Genomic DNA, 16,737 nt, shown 5'->3' with positions numbered 1-16,737 from the left:
TTTCTCTCTGAGCTCCAGGTTCCTCATCTTTAAAATGTTACTAGCAATGATTTCCTCACAGTAATAAAGACTAAATATGATTACATATGAACTGAAATGCTAAGGCTGGTCGCAGCTGCTCAATTGCTGCTAAATCATTCTCTAAAAGGACTCATGTATTGAGACACTGTGCTCCCTTAATTAATACCTACCTCTATTTTCCTCTGGCTCCATTTTCCTCTCCTCAAAACTGCTTTGTTAAAATATGATTTTTACCCTTTAGAGCTATGTTTCTCAGTCTCTTTCACATCATGGCACACATCTAACGTGACCATACTTTAATAGAAAAATAGAGCAAGTAGATAAAATCGCTGATGAACAGACATAATCAGCCCAGAAACTCCAGCCTTCTCAGGTCTAACCTGGAAGTCCTGAGTGTTAAGATAATTTTTATCAACCCATCTGTAACTCATCACTTAATACCAGTTAGGAATTTGCTTCAACAGACATGTTCTGTCACTGACTAGACTTTCTTTCAACACCTACAACTGTGTCTATTTCCTAATACCTACCACACCCAAGCAGATGGCTCTATCTCCAGACTCTGATTGTTCTAGTCAGCCCATCACAGGTAAATGGAGATGATTTGAGAACAGACTCATTAGATAAGACATCAGTTCACTACCAGTCACTCAACTATATGCATCACAGATAAAGAGAATTTTTTAAAACTTAGCCTTAGAAAAGAAAAATGACAGTCAATATTACTTGTAGGTTAATACCCTACAAGAATGAGCAAATACAGGCAAAGAGGTTTAAACAATTGTGTGTTTAGAGTATCTTTTAGAGAATGTGTACACATCAGGATGGGTAACATTAAGCTGTGATAACAAACAATCCAAAAATAGTGATTTAAAATAACAGGATTTATTTCTTGTTTATGCTACACATTCATTACAGATAAACTGGGACTCTATTCTGTGTCTGTCCTTCTCTAAGACCAAGGCTAACAGAGGAGCCCCCAACTGTATTGTAGGTCAGTGATTAAAGCAGAAAAAAACCCAACATGGCAAATCAAATGATGATTCTTAAGCTTCCATCTGGAAGTGCTACACATCGCTTTCATTGGCCAGATAATGAAGAGAAGTCATATGGGGCATGCAGCTGTATATCACTTCTGTGATGTCTTCCTTCTGCACCTCCTACAAGATCCCCTCATGATCTGTATACCTACCTATTTTTCCTCTATTTTTAAATTGATTTATTGGTGTATAATTTACATCCCATAACACTTGCCCATTGTAAATATAGAGTTCAACAATTCTTTTAGAAAATTTATAGGGTTGTGCAATCATCACCCAATCCAATTTTAAAACATTTCCATCACTCTGAAAACTTCCCTCGTGCTCATTTGCAGTCAATCCCCACTCCAACTCCAGGCCTAGGCAGCCACTGCTCCTCTTTCTGTCCCTATACATATTCATTTTCTGGATGTTTGATATAAATGGAATTATACAATATATTGTCTGTGTCTGGCTTCTTTCAGTTGACATAATGTTAAAGTTCATCTATGTTGTAGTGTGTTTCAGAAGTTTATTCCTTTTCATTGCTGAATAGTATTCAATTGTGTAGATATACCACATCTTGTTTAGTCATTGGTCAATTGATGGATAATTGGATTGCTTCCAGTTTTTTTGCTCTTACAAAAAATTCCCCAATGGACATTTGCAACTTTTCAACTCTGGAATTTCCACTTACTTCTTTCTATTAGATTATTTTTCTCTATTAATAGTCCCTATTTTTGAGCCATTGTCAACATATTTTCCTTTAGTTCTTAAATGTATGTATACTAATTCCATGAATTCTTTTTTTTCCAGTAATTTTATTGAGATCATAATGGTTTATTACATCGTGTCATTTCGGGTGTGCATTATTATTTATCAGTTTCTGAATAGACTTCATTGTGCTCACCACCAGCAGTCTAATTTTTGTCCATCACCACACATATATGCCCCTTTACCCCTTTCACCCACCCCCCAATGCTCTTCCCCTCTAGTAACCACTAATCTGTTCTCTTTATCCATGTATTTGTTATCTTCCATGTATGAGTGAAATCATGCAGTATTTGTCTTTCTCTGTCTGGCTTATTTTGCTTAACATCATACCCTCAAGGTCCATCAATATTGTTGCAACTGGGATGATTTTGTCTTTTTTATGGCTGAGTAGTATTCCATTGCATATTTATATATACCACATATTTTTTATCCATTCATCCCTAGAAGGGAACTTGGGTTGCTTCCACATCTTGGCTATTGTGAATAATGCTGTAATGAACATAGGGATGTCTATACCTCTTTAGGTGATTGATTTCAAGTTCTTTGGATAAATACCCAGTAGTGGGATAGCTGGGTCATATGGTATTTCTATTTTTAATTTTTTGAGAAATCTACATACTGTTTTCCATAATGGCTGTGCCAGTTTGCATTCCCATCAGCAGTGTATGACATTCCCTTTTCTCCACATCCTCTCCAATGTTTGTTGTTTTTTGGCTTGGTAATTATAGACATTCTGACTGGTGTAAGGTGGTGTATCATGGTAGTTTTGATTTGCATTTCGCTAATAATTAGTGATGTTTAACATCGTTTCATGTGTCTGTAGGCTACCTGTATATCTTCTTTGGAAAAATGTCTGTTCATATCCTCTGCCCATTTTTTGATCAGGCTGTTTGTTTTTTGGTTGTTGAGTTGTAAGAGTTCTTTATATATTTTGGAGATCAACTCCTTGTCGGATATATGATTTGCAAATATTTTCTCCCAGTTGGTGGGTTGTCTTTTCCTTTTGTTCATGGTTTCTTCTGCTTTGTAGAAGATTTTTAGTCTGATGTAATCCCATTTGTTAACTTTTTCTTTTGTTTCTCTTGCCTGAGTAGACATGATATTTAAAAAGATGCTGCTAAAACCAATGTCAAATAGTGTACCGCCTATATTTTCTTCTAGGAGTTTTATGGTTTCAGGTCTTACATTCAAGTCATTAAGCCATTTTGAGTTAATTTTTGTGTATGGTGCAAGATAATGATCTATTTTCATTCTTTTACATGTGGCTCTCCTGTTTTCCCAGCACCATTTATTGAAGAGATTTTCCTTTCTTAATTGTATGTTCTAGGCTCCTTTGTCAAAGATTAACTGTGCATGGATGTGTGGCTTTATTTCTGGCCTTTCAGTTCTGTTCTACTGATCTATATGTCTGTTTTTGTGCCAGTACCATGCTGTTTTGATTACTATAGCTTTGTAGTATACATATATTTTTTTCTTTCTCCTTTTTCTCCCCAAATCCCCCCAGTACATAGTTGTATATTTTAGTTGTGGGTCCTTCTAGTTGTGGCATGTGGGATACCACCTCAGCGTGGCCTGATGAGTGGTGCCATGTCTGCACCCAGGATCCGAACGAGCAAAACCCTATGCTGCCACAGGGGAGCGTGCAAACTTAACCACTGGGCACAGGGCCAGCCCCTGTAGTATATTTTGAAGTCAGGGATTGTGATGCCTCCAGCTTTGTTCCTTTTTCTCAGGATTTCTTTGGCTATTTGGGGTCTTTTGTTGTTCCATATAAAATTCAGAATTCTTTGTTTTATTTCTGTGAAAAGTAACATTGAGATTCTGATTGGGATTGCATTGAATCTGTAGATTGCTCTAGGTAGTATGGACATTTAACTATGTTTATTCTTCTGACCCATGAGCATAGAATATCTTTCCATTTCATTATGCCTTCCTTTTTTCTTCTTCTTCTTCTTCTTCTCCCCAAAGCCCCCCTACCCCAGTACATAGCTGTATATCATAGTTGTAGTTCCTTCTAGTTGTGGATATCTTCTTCAATTTCTCTCAACAATAGCTTTAGTTTTCAGTGTACAGGTCATTCACCTCTTTCATTAAGCTTATTCCTAGATATTTTATTCTTTTTGTTGCAATTGTAAATGGAGTTGTATTCCTGGTTTCTCTTTCTGCTAGTTCGTTGTTAGTGTATAGAAACGCAACTGATTCTTTCAAGTTGATTTTGTACCCTGCAGCTTTGCTGTAGTTGTTGATTATTTCTAATAGTTTTCTGATGGATTCTTTAGGGTTTTCTATATATAGAATCCTGTCATTTGCAAACACTGAGAGTTTCACTTCTTTCTTTCCAATTTGGATTCCTTTTCTTTCTTTTTCTTGCCTAGTTGCTCTGGCCAAAACCTCCAGTACTATGTTGAATAGGAGTGGCTAGAGTGGGCACCCTTGTCCTGTTCCTGTGTTAGAGGGATGGCTTTCAGTTTTTCACCTTTAAGTATGATGTTGGCTGTAGGTGTGTCATATATGGCCTTTATTATGTTGAGGTACTTTCCTTCTACACCCATTTTATTGAGAGTTTTTATCATAAATGGATGTTGGATCTTTTCAAATGCTTTCTCTGCATCTATTGAGATGGTCATGTGGTTTTTATTCCTCATTTTGTTAATGTGATGTATCACATTGATTGATTTGCGGATGTTGAACCATCCTTGTGTCCCTGGTATAAATCCCACTTGATCATGGTGTATGATCCTTTTGATGTATTGCTGTATTTGGTTTGCCAATATTTTGTTGAGGATTTTTGCATCTATGTTCACCAGTGATATTGGCCTGTAATTTTCTTTCTCCGTGTCGTCCTTGTCTGGCTTTGGTATCAGGGTGATGTTGGCCTTGTAGAATGTGTTAGGAATATTTCCATCTTCCTCAATTTTTTGGAATAGTTTGAGAAGAACAGATAATAAATCTTCTCTGAATGTTTGGTAGAATTCTCCAGAGAAGCCATCTGGTCCTGGACTTTTGTTTTTTGGGAGGTTTTTGATTACTGTTTCAATCTCTTTATTTATGATTGGTCTATTCAGATTCCCTATTTCTTCTTGATACAGTTTGGGAGGTTGTATGAGTCTAAGAATTTACGATTTCTTCTAGGTTATCCAATTTGTGGGCGTATAGTTTTTCATAGTATTCTCTTATAATCCCTTGTATTTCTGCAGTATCAGTTGTAATTTCTCCTCTTTCATTTCTAATTTATCTATTTGAGCCTTCTCTCTTTTTTTCTTGGTGAGTCTGGCTAAGAGTTTGTCAATTTTGCTTATCTTCTCAAAGAACCAACTCTTAGTTTCATTAATCCCTTCCACTGTTTCTTTAGTCTCTATGTCATTTATTTCTGCTCTGATTTTTATTATTTCCCTCCTTCTGCTGACTTTGGGCTTTGTTTGCTCTTCTTTTTCTAGTTCTGTTAGGTTCAGTTTAAGATTACTTACTTGAGACTTCTCTTGTTTGTTGAGGTGGCCCTATATTGTTATGAACTTCCCTCTTGTGACCACTTTTGCTGCATCCCATAAGAGTTGTTATGTTGTATTTTCATGTGTCTATTTTTTAATTTCTCCTTTGATTTCTTCATTGGTCCAATGGTTGTTCAGTAGCATGTTGTTTAATCTTCACATATTTCTCACTTTCCCAGTTTGTTTCTTGTAGTTGATTTCTAGTTTCATAGCATTGTGTTTGGAAAAGATGGTTGAGATGATTTCAATCTTCTTAAATATACTGAGGCTTGCCTTGTTCCCCAACATATGGTCTATCTTTGAGAACAATCCATGTGCACTTGAGGAGAATGGTATTCTGCTGTTTTTGGATGGAATGATCTCTATATATCTATTAAGTCCATCTGATCAAGTGTTTCATTTAAATCTACTATTTCCTTGCTGACTTTTTGTCTGGATGATCTGTCCATTGATGTAAGTGGGGTGTTGAGCTCCCCTACTATTATTGTATTGCTGTTAACTTCTCCCTTTAGGTTTGTTAATAATTGATTTATGTAGTTTGGTGTCCCTGTGTTAGGTGCATATATATTAATAAGTGTTATGTCCTCTGGTGATGTGTCCCTTTTATCATCATATACTGCCCCCTTTGTCTCTCATTGTCTTTTTTAACTTGAAGTCTGCTATGTCTGATATAAGTATGGCAACACTTGCTTTCTTTTGTTTGCTGTTAGCTTGGAGTATTTTCTTCCATCCCTTCGCTCTAAGCCTATGTTTGTCTTTAGAGCTGAGATGGTTTCCTGGAGGCAGCATATTGTTGGGTCTTGTTTTTTAATCCATCCAGCTACTCTGTGTCTTTAGATTGGAGAATTCAATACATTTACATTTAGAGTGATTATTGACATATGAGGGCTTAATATTGCCATTTTAGCTCTTGTTTTCTGGTTGTTCTATTTTTATTGTTTCTCTTCCTTTGTATTTCTTTCTGCCATTTCATTTTGGTGGTTTTCTGAGGAGGTTGTCTCAGTTTTCTCTCTTTTTGTGAATTGTGGTTCTGCTCTGATTTTTTGTGTAGTGGTTACCATGAGATTTGTATAAAAGAAAAATATGGAATGCTTCACAAATTTATGTGTCATCCTTGAGCAGGGACCATGCTAATCTTCTCTGTATTGTTCCAATTGTAGTATACGTGCTGCCGAAGTGAGCACCCTTGAATTCTTCAAATACATTCATAACATCTAATTTGAAGTTTTTGCTAAATCCAACCTATGGGCCCACTCAGGAGACAATTTCTACTGACTGATTTTTAGCTGAGCATGCTTCAAACTTTCCTGGGTTTTGGGGTTGTTTTGTCTTGTTTTGTTTCGTTTGCATGTTTTGTAAATTTTTGTAGTAAACTAGGCATTTTAGATAATATATTCTAGCAACTCTGGATTATGATTTTCTTTTTTTCTCAAAGTTTTTTGCTCTTGTTGTTTTTTCTTAAGTAATCTACCTCGATTTAATCTGAGGGATTTGTCACCCCTGTGATGTGAGGCTGCTGATGTGTCTGCTCAGCTTTTTAATTAATATTTGCATTTTTGAACTGAGCTTTCTAGGAGTGACCCCTGGGTATGCATAACTCAATGGTCAGTTAATGATTGAACAAAAGTTGTGCTCAAACACCTAGTTCCCATAAGGCTTCTCCCCTCTGCTCTTGAATCTGTGTTTGGTTTGAAGAGCACATTCAAAGTCTGGGCAGTTTTCAAGTCAGTCTAGCTGTTACTTTCTGTTGGCCCTTCTCAGGTCACCACCACAAATGCACACAGGCCCCCAGACAGTCAGGGATATGTGGAATGATTCCCAAGTCCCTCAACCACTATCTCCCTGCTAAATATCTTCCTAGTCTTATGGTGTGCTACTTGCTCCAGCCAGGACTGCAACTTCAGGCTAGGATTGTTGCAGGGTTTTCCCTTTTGCTGCTGGTTGAGATTTTTCCAGTCTCCACTCCAAGTAAAGTCAGCCGTCTCTAGCAGGGCAGGTGCTGGTTTTCACAGCCAGCCAGTTCCAGAAGAACTACTGTGTCATCTGAATTGGGATGGGGCAGGTAGACAGCCCCAGGCAAGAATGCCACAGACTCCCACTGTATTACCCAAAGTTTAGCAGTTTTTCTCTGAATCTGTGTCTCTCACTTTGTTGTTCACATTTGGTAGATTTCCAGAGACCTGAAATGATTTTTTTTCACACTTTTGTCAGTTTTATAGTTGTTTTCGGGGAGTGGATTTGTCAGTCTCCTCAATCCTGTATAGCTGAAAGTCCTGCCTACGTTCCTTTTATCATGTGATCAGTTCAAGCTTCCACAACACTAAGATGCAAATATATATAACCAAACCATTCAAGGTACTCAGCAGAATAAAGGACTCTTCATTTAACAGCATCAAACCTTCATATAAGGCAGGTGGGGATTATAAATAGTATTATTTTTTCTTTTCTAACAACAATACCCTATAAGAATTTTCGATATGAACTTGGCTGTGTGAGTCATACTTTTTTCTTTTTTCTCTTTACAAATAATAAAAGAGCAACAGGGCAAGCAACAGCCCAGATGAACAGAAGCATTTAATATAGTCTCTCACTGTCTCATTCTGAAAACACTTTCCTCACTGAACTTCCAGAATACTTCCTCTTCCATTACTTCAAGAGTTAGTCTTTCTCTCCTCCTGGCCTCTCAATTTTGTGTACACTAAGTGTGTGACTCTCTCCTATTCATTATCTATACACAGATATATTTGGTGGTCTCATTCAGGCTCTCAGGTTTAGATATCATCCTTACGCTAATGAGGCCCAGATATGCAACCACCTACTTGTTATTTCTACTTGGATATCTAGTAGATAAAACTGAACATATCTAAAACAAAACTCTTGGTTTCTTACCACATCCCAAACCTGCTCCTCCCACAATCTTTCCATCCATCCAATTTTTTGGTCCAAACACTAGGAATCACCTGAGTTGACTCCGCTTCCTTTTGCTCCACATCTAATCCACCAGCATGTCTTATGGGGGTCATAATTCAAGATATATCCAGAATATGAACTTATTGTCCTCCCTCACTGCCACTATCCTTAACTAAGCCACCTTTGTCACTTACCTGGGCTCTTATAATATCGTCTGAGATGTTCTCCCTGCTCAAATATGGTCAGCTCTCTTTTAAGATATGTAAATTAAATCGTATCATTACTCAGCCCAGTCATTTCTTGCAGAATAAACTCCAAGCTCTGTACCACGGATTGGTCTGGCCCATGCCTACCTCTCTGACCTGTTCCACTCCAGTCACGCTGATCTTATGTATCGTTCACAGACACACATTGTTCCCACCTCAGGGTCTTTGCCCTCACACTTTCCTCTACTTAGAGGAAAGTAAGTACTCTATTCCCTCAGTTTTTACAGGATCACTCCCTCACTTTATTTCTGCTTATCTATAATGTCAATTCTACTGAGAAAATGTTCTTGAATGTTTTTGACCACCTTATTTAGAATATTGCCTTCCCAACACACTCTATTAACCTACTCTATTTTTATTTAAAGTACTTTTTACTACTTAAGTTTACATTATATATTGATTTGTGATTTTATTATTGTCTGTCTCCTTAATGTAATACAAGCTCAACAGGGCAGGAATTTTTCTCTATCTTATTTGCCATTCTATCTCTAATGTCTGATACTTAATATATATGGATAATTCAAAAATGTAAAGAGAAGAATAAATTGCATATATTAGAGTCATGTTGAAGGAATTATGCACCTAAATGTCACCATATTTCTTTAAAGTAAATAAGTATTTTTCTATTTCTATTTATAATATAAAATAGTAATGTTCTATTTATAATGTATATTGTAAAATTTATTAATTTTAAAATTACAAAATATGACATGCTACTTGTAAAAAAATCTAACAATGAATAAATAGAAAGCTAAGTGATGCTCACTCCTGAAATTTGACACATACTTCATGGATGCACCGCACCAGTTTATGCATATATACACACATTTTTGTTGTTGGTACTGTCAAGTGATTTCTGACTCCTAGCGACCATTTGGACAGCAAAGTGGAAGCCTGCCTGGTCTTTTTGTGCCCTCTTGTCACCTTCTGGTGCTATATTAGACGGTGTTCCACTGCTATTCACAGGGTTTTCATGGCCAATTTTTTCAGAAGTGGATGGCCAGTCTGTCTTAATCTAGAAGCTCTGCAGAAACCTATTCACCATGGGTGCCCCTGCTGGTATTTTCTGATATTTACACATATACATATACGTATACATATATATATATATATATATATATATACTCATCTATATATTCCACATATGTATACATATTAAGGTTATGTAGCATATATTCTTCCATTGCTTTCTCCATGCACATATAAACATATATACAGATACATAGAACTTTTTGTCAGTGTTGTGTCTTTTTACAAAATTAGCGTCATACTGTGTACAATCTGCATCATCTTTTTTGTCATATAATAACACATCGTGCACAAGCATCCAACGCAAATATATTTAATACAATCTTCCTTAATATCTGTATAACCATTTCTTTTTGATGGATATTCAGATTGTTACTAGCTTTTTGTGATTGAAAATAATATTGCGAAGGGCTGGCCCCATGGCCAAGTGGCTAAAGTTCCACATGCTCTGCTTTGGGGGCCAGGGTTTGCGGGTTTGGATCCTGGGCATGGACCTACTCCACTCATCAGCCATGCTGTGGAGGCATCCCACAAACAAAGTGGAGGAAGATTGGCACAGAGCTTAGCTCAGGGCTAATCTTCCTCAAGCCAAAAAAAAAACAAGCAGAAGATTGGCAATGATGTTAGCTCAGGGTGAATCCTCCTCACCAAAAAAAACCATAATAATAATAATATTGTGATATATAATTGTACTAATATCTTTACATATTGGTGCTTTTATTTCTATAAAATGGATTCTCATAGCATCACCATCAATGTTCTCTTCTCTTCTCTTAGGCACATAGAAGCATTGCCTTTCCTGGATCTTTTCAGGTTAGGTATAGCCACATGGCATGCTTTAGCCTATGAAATGTGAGCAGAGGTGATGGATGTCCCTTCTGAGAGCTGTTTTAAGGTCAATGCAGGATTGCCACATCCTGTCCCCCCTTCAGAGTGATTGTGGAAGCCCCTGTGGAGATGGGTCCTCTCTCAGCCTGGTCCTTAAGCGACTACAATCAGCAATCTCTTATAGTCGGCCTGTACTGCTATTAGCACAAATAAACCTCTATTGCCTTAAGCTTCTGCAATTTGTTTGTATATTCAATACAACTCAGGCTTTCCTAACAGATTCACATTCAGGAAGTTACATTCCTGTGTCAAAGGATGGTGTATTTAAGAAATTTTAATAGATACTGCCAAGATACTTTCCAAAGAGAAGGTAGTATTCCATAAATGCATCCTTTTTTTAGTTGCAAGACACGAAGTTACTATTCTTTAAAATTTTTACCCATCTGATAGACGAAAATGACATCTCATTGCTTTAATTTTTGTTTCCTTAACTAGTATGGAGGTTGAGATATTTTCCAAATATTTATTGGTAATTTGCATTTCTTCTTTGATGAACTGTCTCTTCATTTTATTTATCCATTATATTGAGTTATTTTTCCTTTTTAAAAATTTATTGTGAGTGAGCTCTCTTTATTAATTCTGTTCATACTTCATGCACATTGCGAATATTTCATTAGGTCTACTATTTGCGTTTTGATTTTGTTTTATAGATAAGTACCTTTTCCAACAGCTTAAAATTCTATTTTGATTTTCCTTTAGATTCAGATGGATTTTTATAGAGACTTTTTTAATGGGAAGTAATTAAGTTCTGTGAGTTTTTAATCTTGTTTGTTTTACTTTGTAGTTATTGGATTGTGATTATATAATGTGGGTGAGAATTTTTTAAACATTTTATGCATAGCCAAGCGCATGACTGGTTTTTCTAAATGTTCCACGGATGTGAGAATTGAATGCACATTCTCGGTTTGTAAGTTATTGGACTATTAAAACATGTTTGTTCTTCAACTAGTCAGATCTTCTATCTTTCATTATTTTTTGTTTACTTGTTCTGAAGTATATGAAAATTTCATTTAGTAAAACTCCTGCCATAGTTCTGATTTTATCATAATCTCCTAAAGTCTGCAAATTCTAGCCTCTTAGTTATTTGTTATATATGTCTTCATAAATTTTTCATGGGTTGTATCTTTTTCCATCATATTTAATGCTTTGAATTTTGAATTCTCCTTTGCCTATTACTAATATTGCCATTCTGCCTCTTGGTTTGTATTTGCCTGGTGTATTTTTAATGTGTCTACCTTTCTTTGTCACCTTTTTAATGCACATTTCTTATGAGCAAGAAACAATTAGATTTTGTTGTTTAATTAATACGCGATTATTTCCGCTTTTTTGCTAGTTGAATCCAGTACTTTCACATTTAGTGAAATAACTGATATACTTGATCTTATTTGCTCAGCCAATGTGATGTTATTACTTATTATATTTTCTGTTGTTTCCTTTTTGTCTTTTTACTTTTGCTGCTTTTCCTTGAATATTCATTTATGTTAGTTAGGGTAAAGGCTAAGCTACTAAAGAGACCTGGAAAACTACAGTAGCTTAAAGACAGAAATTTCTCTCTGTATCACCTAAGAGTCCTGTGAAGAGTGGTCCTAGTTCATCGGAGCATCTCTGCTCTATATGGTTTTTGAGAAAACTGGGCTTCTTCCCTCTTGTTTTTCTGCAGCTCTCTAGTGCACTCTCTCCTCCACATGGTTGAAACCGGGTCATGGGCACATCTATATTCCAACTCAAAGGAGCAGGAAAAAGAGACAGGAAATCAGAGCAATTACTTATCTTTAAACAAATGGGGCAGGAATTGTCCCTAGCCATTTTACACATGGCACTGGCAAGAATGCAGTCACATTACATTATATCTGTAAGGACTCTGGGAAATGTAGTCTTGACCAGGGAAGCCATATGCTCAGCTGCCACTGTATTGCTACAGAAGAAAGGAGAATGGAATCTGGTGGACAGTTAGCAGTCTCTGACACAATACTTGGCTCTAGCCACTCAACTATTTAGATGTAAATTTCTTTCCCCAAACAGAACATACTTATCCCCTTTCCGAGGGAAATAATCCAAAGTCCAATTCAGTTATTTCACCCAGCTCAAAGTTCAGGATCTCTGGTTGAAGTACAGTCCTCTTCATCGAGTCAATATGTTGTCTCCCTCCCACACCTGCATCCCCTAAATAAACAGTAGTGGAGCAGGAACAGGGCAGCTGCAATGGAATCGCCAATTTGGAACAGGAAAGTATGAGAAACATACTGGAGAGCATGATCTAGAGCAATTTTCACTCTGCTGGGCCAGAGTTGTTCATCTGTCTGTGCTGACAGTGGAGTAAATCCTTGGTTGGTCCATCTGGCTGTCCCTGACTCTGCTCTCTGAGAGGAACTCCTTTGTCCACAGTCCTCACTGGCCTCCGGTGTTGCCTGCTGTGAGCTGTTTCATAGCTCTAATATACCAGATGAACTCTTAAGTGAATGTTGGAGAGTATGCATTCCTTGAGGACTGCTTCAGGCCTCACAATTTTGCTTTTGCAGGGTACGTTGATGGCTAATTTAGTAACATGATTCTTTAAAAACATAGTCATCTGCAGGTTTATTTGCTTATAGTCTATCGCACATTCCAGTACCACACCCCCAGTTTTTTGTTTTTGTTCTTTTAGTCCTAAGCATATCTGTTTTCTGACTTCTGTGCTGTAACCATCATTCTCACTTTGTCTTTTGGAAATTTTCAATTATTTCACCTTGAAGTACAAGCTCAATGGGAAATTTGTCTCGCAAATCATCACATGTAATGTTTTTACCAAGTGTTTACAACATATGAATAAGAGCAATCATCTTCCCAGTCTACTATATTTTTGTCCTTGCTGTATGTTACCCAATCTTTAAGCCAAAATCAGATCTTTTCTGTTTTTGTGATGGCTGCACCCCACTTCCAGTACTAATTTCTCTAATGTTATGACCAAGACCAAGCTATAGCAACAAAGAGATCTCAAAATACAGTGGCTTTACTACAATAAACACTTATTTCTCTCATACATAACGGTCCCCAGATGAGCAATTCAGGTTTCCAGGGTGACTCTGCTCCACATAGCTACCCAGGTATCCAGGTTCCTTCCATTTTGTTTTGTCACATCTCAGGCTTTATTCTTAACTTTATGGCCAAAGCTGCCACGTGAACATGTTTGTATTCAGTTTACAAGAATAGGAAAATCAAGGTAGGCAATTTTTCTTTAAATTATAGACGAAATTTAACATATTACTTCCACTCACAATCTACTGGCAATAACTTAGTCACATGACCACAAGTAGGCAGTCTCTAATTTCATGCAGGCATGCCCCTCTTAAGCTCCAGAAGTAGAGAATGTTCATTCTTTTTCTTTTCCTGCTTTTTAACTGGAAAGTCTATGGTACTTTTCTGTTATCCTCTATGGTTACCTTTCTATGTTTAAATAAATAAATATTTCTCTACTGTTAATTTAAATTAGATAATTCTTATACTCCCCTCAATAATTTATCCATTCATCTCTAACACCACAAAAGAAATCTTTAGAATGCTTTTGTTTCCCCCACTTTCTTTCCTAATTCACTCCACCCACAGTCTGGTGTTTTCCTAAACTAGTTATAAAAAAATAGTTCCAAGCTATTACTTAATTTTCCCCTTGCACAGTGTTTCTTCTAGCTAAAAAAACCTAATGTGAGGCCAAGAATTGTATTGGTCCTAGTTCCTGGCATCCAATATACATGCAATACATTTTTGTTGATTAAATAAATAAATCCTTCTTTTTCCTACTGATTTATCATGTCACATAAATTATATATATATTTATTTAATTCTATTACTGGGAGTGAGACATAACACAGTGAATATACACAGCATTTAATTAATGTCCTTTAAAAACTTTAAAAAATAATATATATCAGATAATTAGTAATATTTTACTAGTATATGGCCAGGTGTTTTTTTCTATCATTAATTTTGAGTGACACTGTATGACATTCTAAAATATCTATAACAAAAAATAACAAATGTTGGTGAAGACGTGGAGGGAGGAAAAGGAAACCTTGTGCACTGTTGGTGAAGATGTAAATTGGTGCAGCCACTATGGAAAACAGTATGTAGGCTCATCAAAAAAATTAAAATTAGAACTTCAATATGATCTGGCAATTTTAGTTCTGGGAATTTATCAAAAGAAAGTAAAAATATTAATTCAGAAAGATATATGCACCTCTATGTTCATTGCAGCATTATTTACAATAGCCAAGACGTGGAAAACAACCTAAATGTCCATTGATGGATAAATGGATAAAGAAAATGTAGAGTCTGTGTGTGTGTGTGTGTGTGTGTGTGTGTATATACACACATACAATATACATATGTATGTATACAATACATACATGTGTGTGTATATATATTGTATACATACATATATATATACAGACACACACACACACACGATGGAACATTATTCAGCCATAAAAAATGATAAAATCTCACCAGTTGTGACACTATGGACGGAACTTGAGGGCATTATGCTAAGTGAAAAGTCAGACAGAGAAAGATAAATACCATATGATCTAACTTATATGTGGAATCTAAAAAAAAAAAAAATTTAAAAGCCTACCAAAAACTAAGCTCATGGATATAATATAGAGAACAGATTGGTGGTTGCCTGAGGCAGGGGGTAGGGGGTGGGTGAAATGGATGAACGGGGTCAAAAGGTACAAACTTCCAGTTATAAAATGAATAAGTCATGGGAATGTAATGTACAGTATGGTGACTATAGTTAATAACACCATATTGCATATTTGAAAGTAGCTAGGAGAGTAGATCTTGAAAGTTCTCATCACAAGGAAAAAAATTTGTAACTATGTATGGTGATGGTTGTTACCTGGATTTATTGTGGTGATCATTTTGCAATATATACAAATATCAAATCACTACATTATATATCTGAAACTAATGATAATGCTATGCCAATTATACCCCAATTTTTTTAAAAAGTCTGTAAATTGTTTTCTTCTATTGCTTCTTTGATTATTGCTTTATTGTGATAACTTTTTAATTTATGATTAGTGATCACAATAATCTCACGAGGCAGATAGTGTTGCACTTGAAGAATAGAAATAAAGGTATCTTATATGTCAAATACTTAGTCAAGTCAACAGTGAGTGGCCAGCTTCCTTCTAACTCTGCTGCATCTTAGCGGTTTCTTTGCTTTGTTTACAATAGGAACTACCTATTGGTCTACTTGACCAGTTACCACATGTGAAGAATTTTTGATCATTTTATATGCATGAAGAATCCTCTTTCTAAGAATTTCCTGGAACAAGACAAACAAATGTTACAATATCTCCTTTCTGGCCAAAGTGAAACTTGAAGATGTAGAAAAAGTAATGATAACAAAGAGGTATGGAAAAGATATTCTAACTCAAGTCTCTTTACCAAGATCTACAGTTTGATTGTGAGACAAAACTACCTCCAAGAGTTAACTCATTTGCCTAACATTACAAAATACTGTGCTGTGTAGAGCTTGTGAGATTTAAAATACTCTTGCAGTATAGTCCATAATAAATAACAATGCATTGCTTAAAATATTATATCCCTTTGTGATCATTGTGAAATTATTTCCCACTTCATTTTGGTTGTTTTTGTTTTTATTTTTTACATTTTTGATTGAATAATGATCCCATGCTCCCATGCTGTAACACCTACGTATGACTCATGGGCATGAATGTATAGTAAAAAATAGCAGAAGAGTCATCCAGGTGGCCTCCTGTTTCAACTAAATAGGATTAACAATGTTTTGTTTAAACAAGTCTTCTTTTCAGTAGTGAAAGATGGCCCTCTCTGTTCAGTGAGTCATATATAGCCAAAGACACCCCAGAATGGTGCAGTGAATATGTGGGAATAATACAGGCTTTATTTTACTTCTCTGAGAAAGGAAAAAGCAACCTACCTTGGTTAGCTAAATAAGTTTTGTATTAGGTGAGACATTTAATTGCCAAATGAACACTAAGTTCTTCAAAGTACATTTAGTGGTTTACTTTTTGACTACATATACAGCCTTATTCTGGTGAGCCTAATTTGACAGAATGTCAAATTTAGAGTGAGTCACAGATTACAGTTTTATGAAATGTCAGATTATAAGTAAAGCTGTTTTGAAAGTCAGGGAAAATAATACATTTTTTCTAAAGAATTAAGCCTACTTCTATCTAAATAGATTCAATTTAAAAAGCTTCCCCCCAAAAACAAACAAGCAAAAGACTTTCCCTATATTATTATTTAATTTTTTTCTATCACAATCGTTACTTAACAAGAATTGATAAGATCAATAAGGAAGCTATTGAATGGAGGTCA

General features: G+C 35.9%; 1 protein-coding gene and 1 non-coding gene across 6 annotated transcripts in view; both read right to left on the bottom strand.

The window, feature by feature from the left end:
• Positions 1-16,737, bottom strand: part of DSC1 (desmocollin 1) — a 345,309-nt gene that overhangs the window by 79,178 nt on the left and 249,394 nt on the right. The gene's annotated exons all lie outside the window — the stretch shown is intronic.
• LOC123287511 (U6 spliceosomal RNA) lies at positions 6,380-6,486 on the bottom strand. The gene has a single exon (XR_006530834.1). It is a non-coding gene; the product is annotated as a U6 spliceosomal RNA (small nuclear RNA).

Source organism: Equus asinus, chromosome 7 (genome assembly GCF_041296235.1).
Source record: "Equus asinus isolate D_3611 breed Donkey chromosome 7, EquAss-T2T_v2, whole genome shotgun sequence".
In the NCBI taxonomy this organism is placed as follows: domain Eukaryota; kingdom Metazoa; phylum Chordata; class Mammalia; order Perissodactyla; family Equidae; genus Equus; species Equus asinus.
This window is presented reverse-complemented; position numbering and strand designations above follow the sequence as displayed.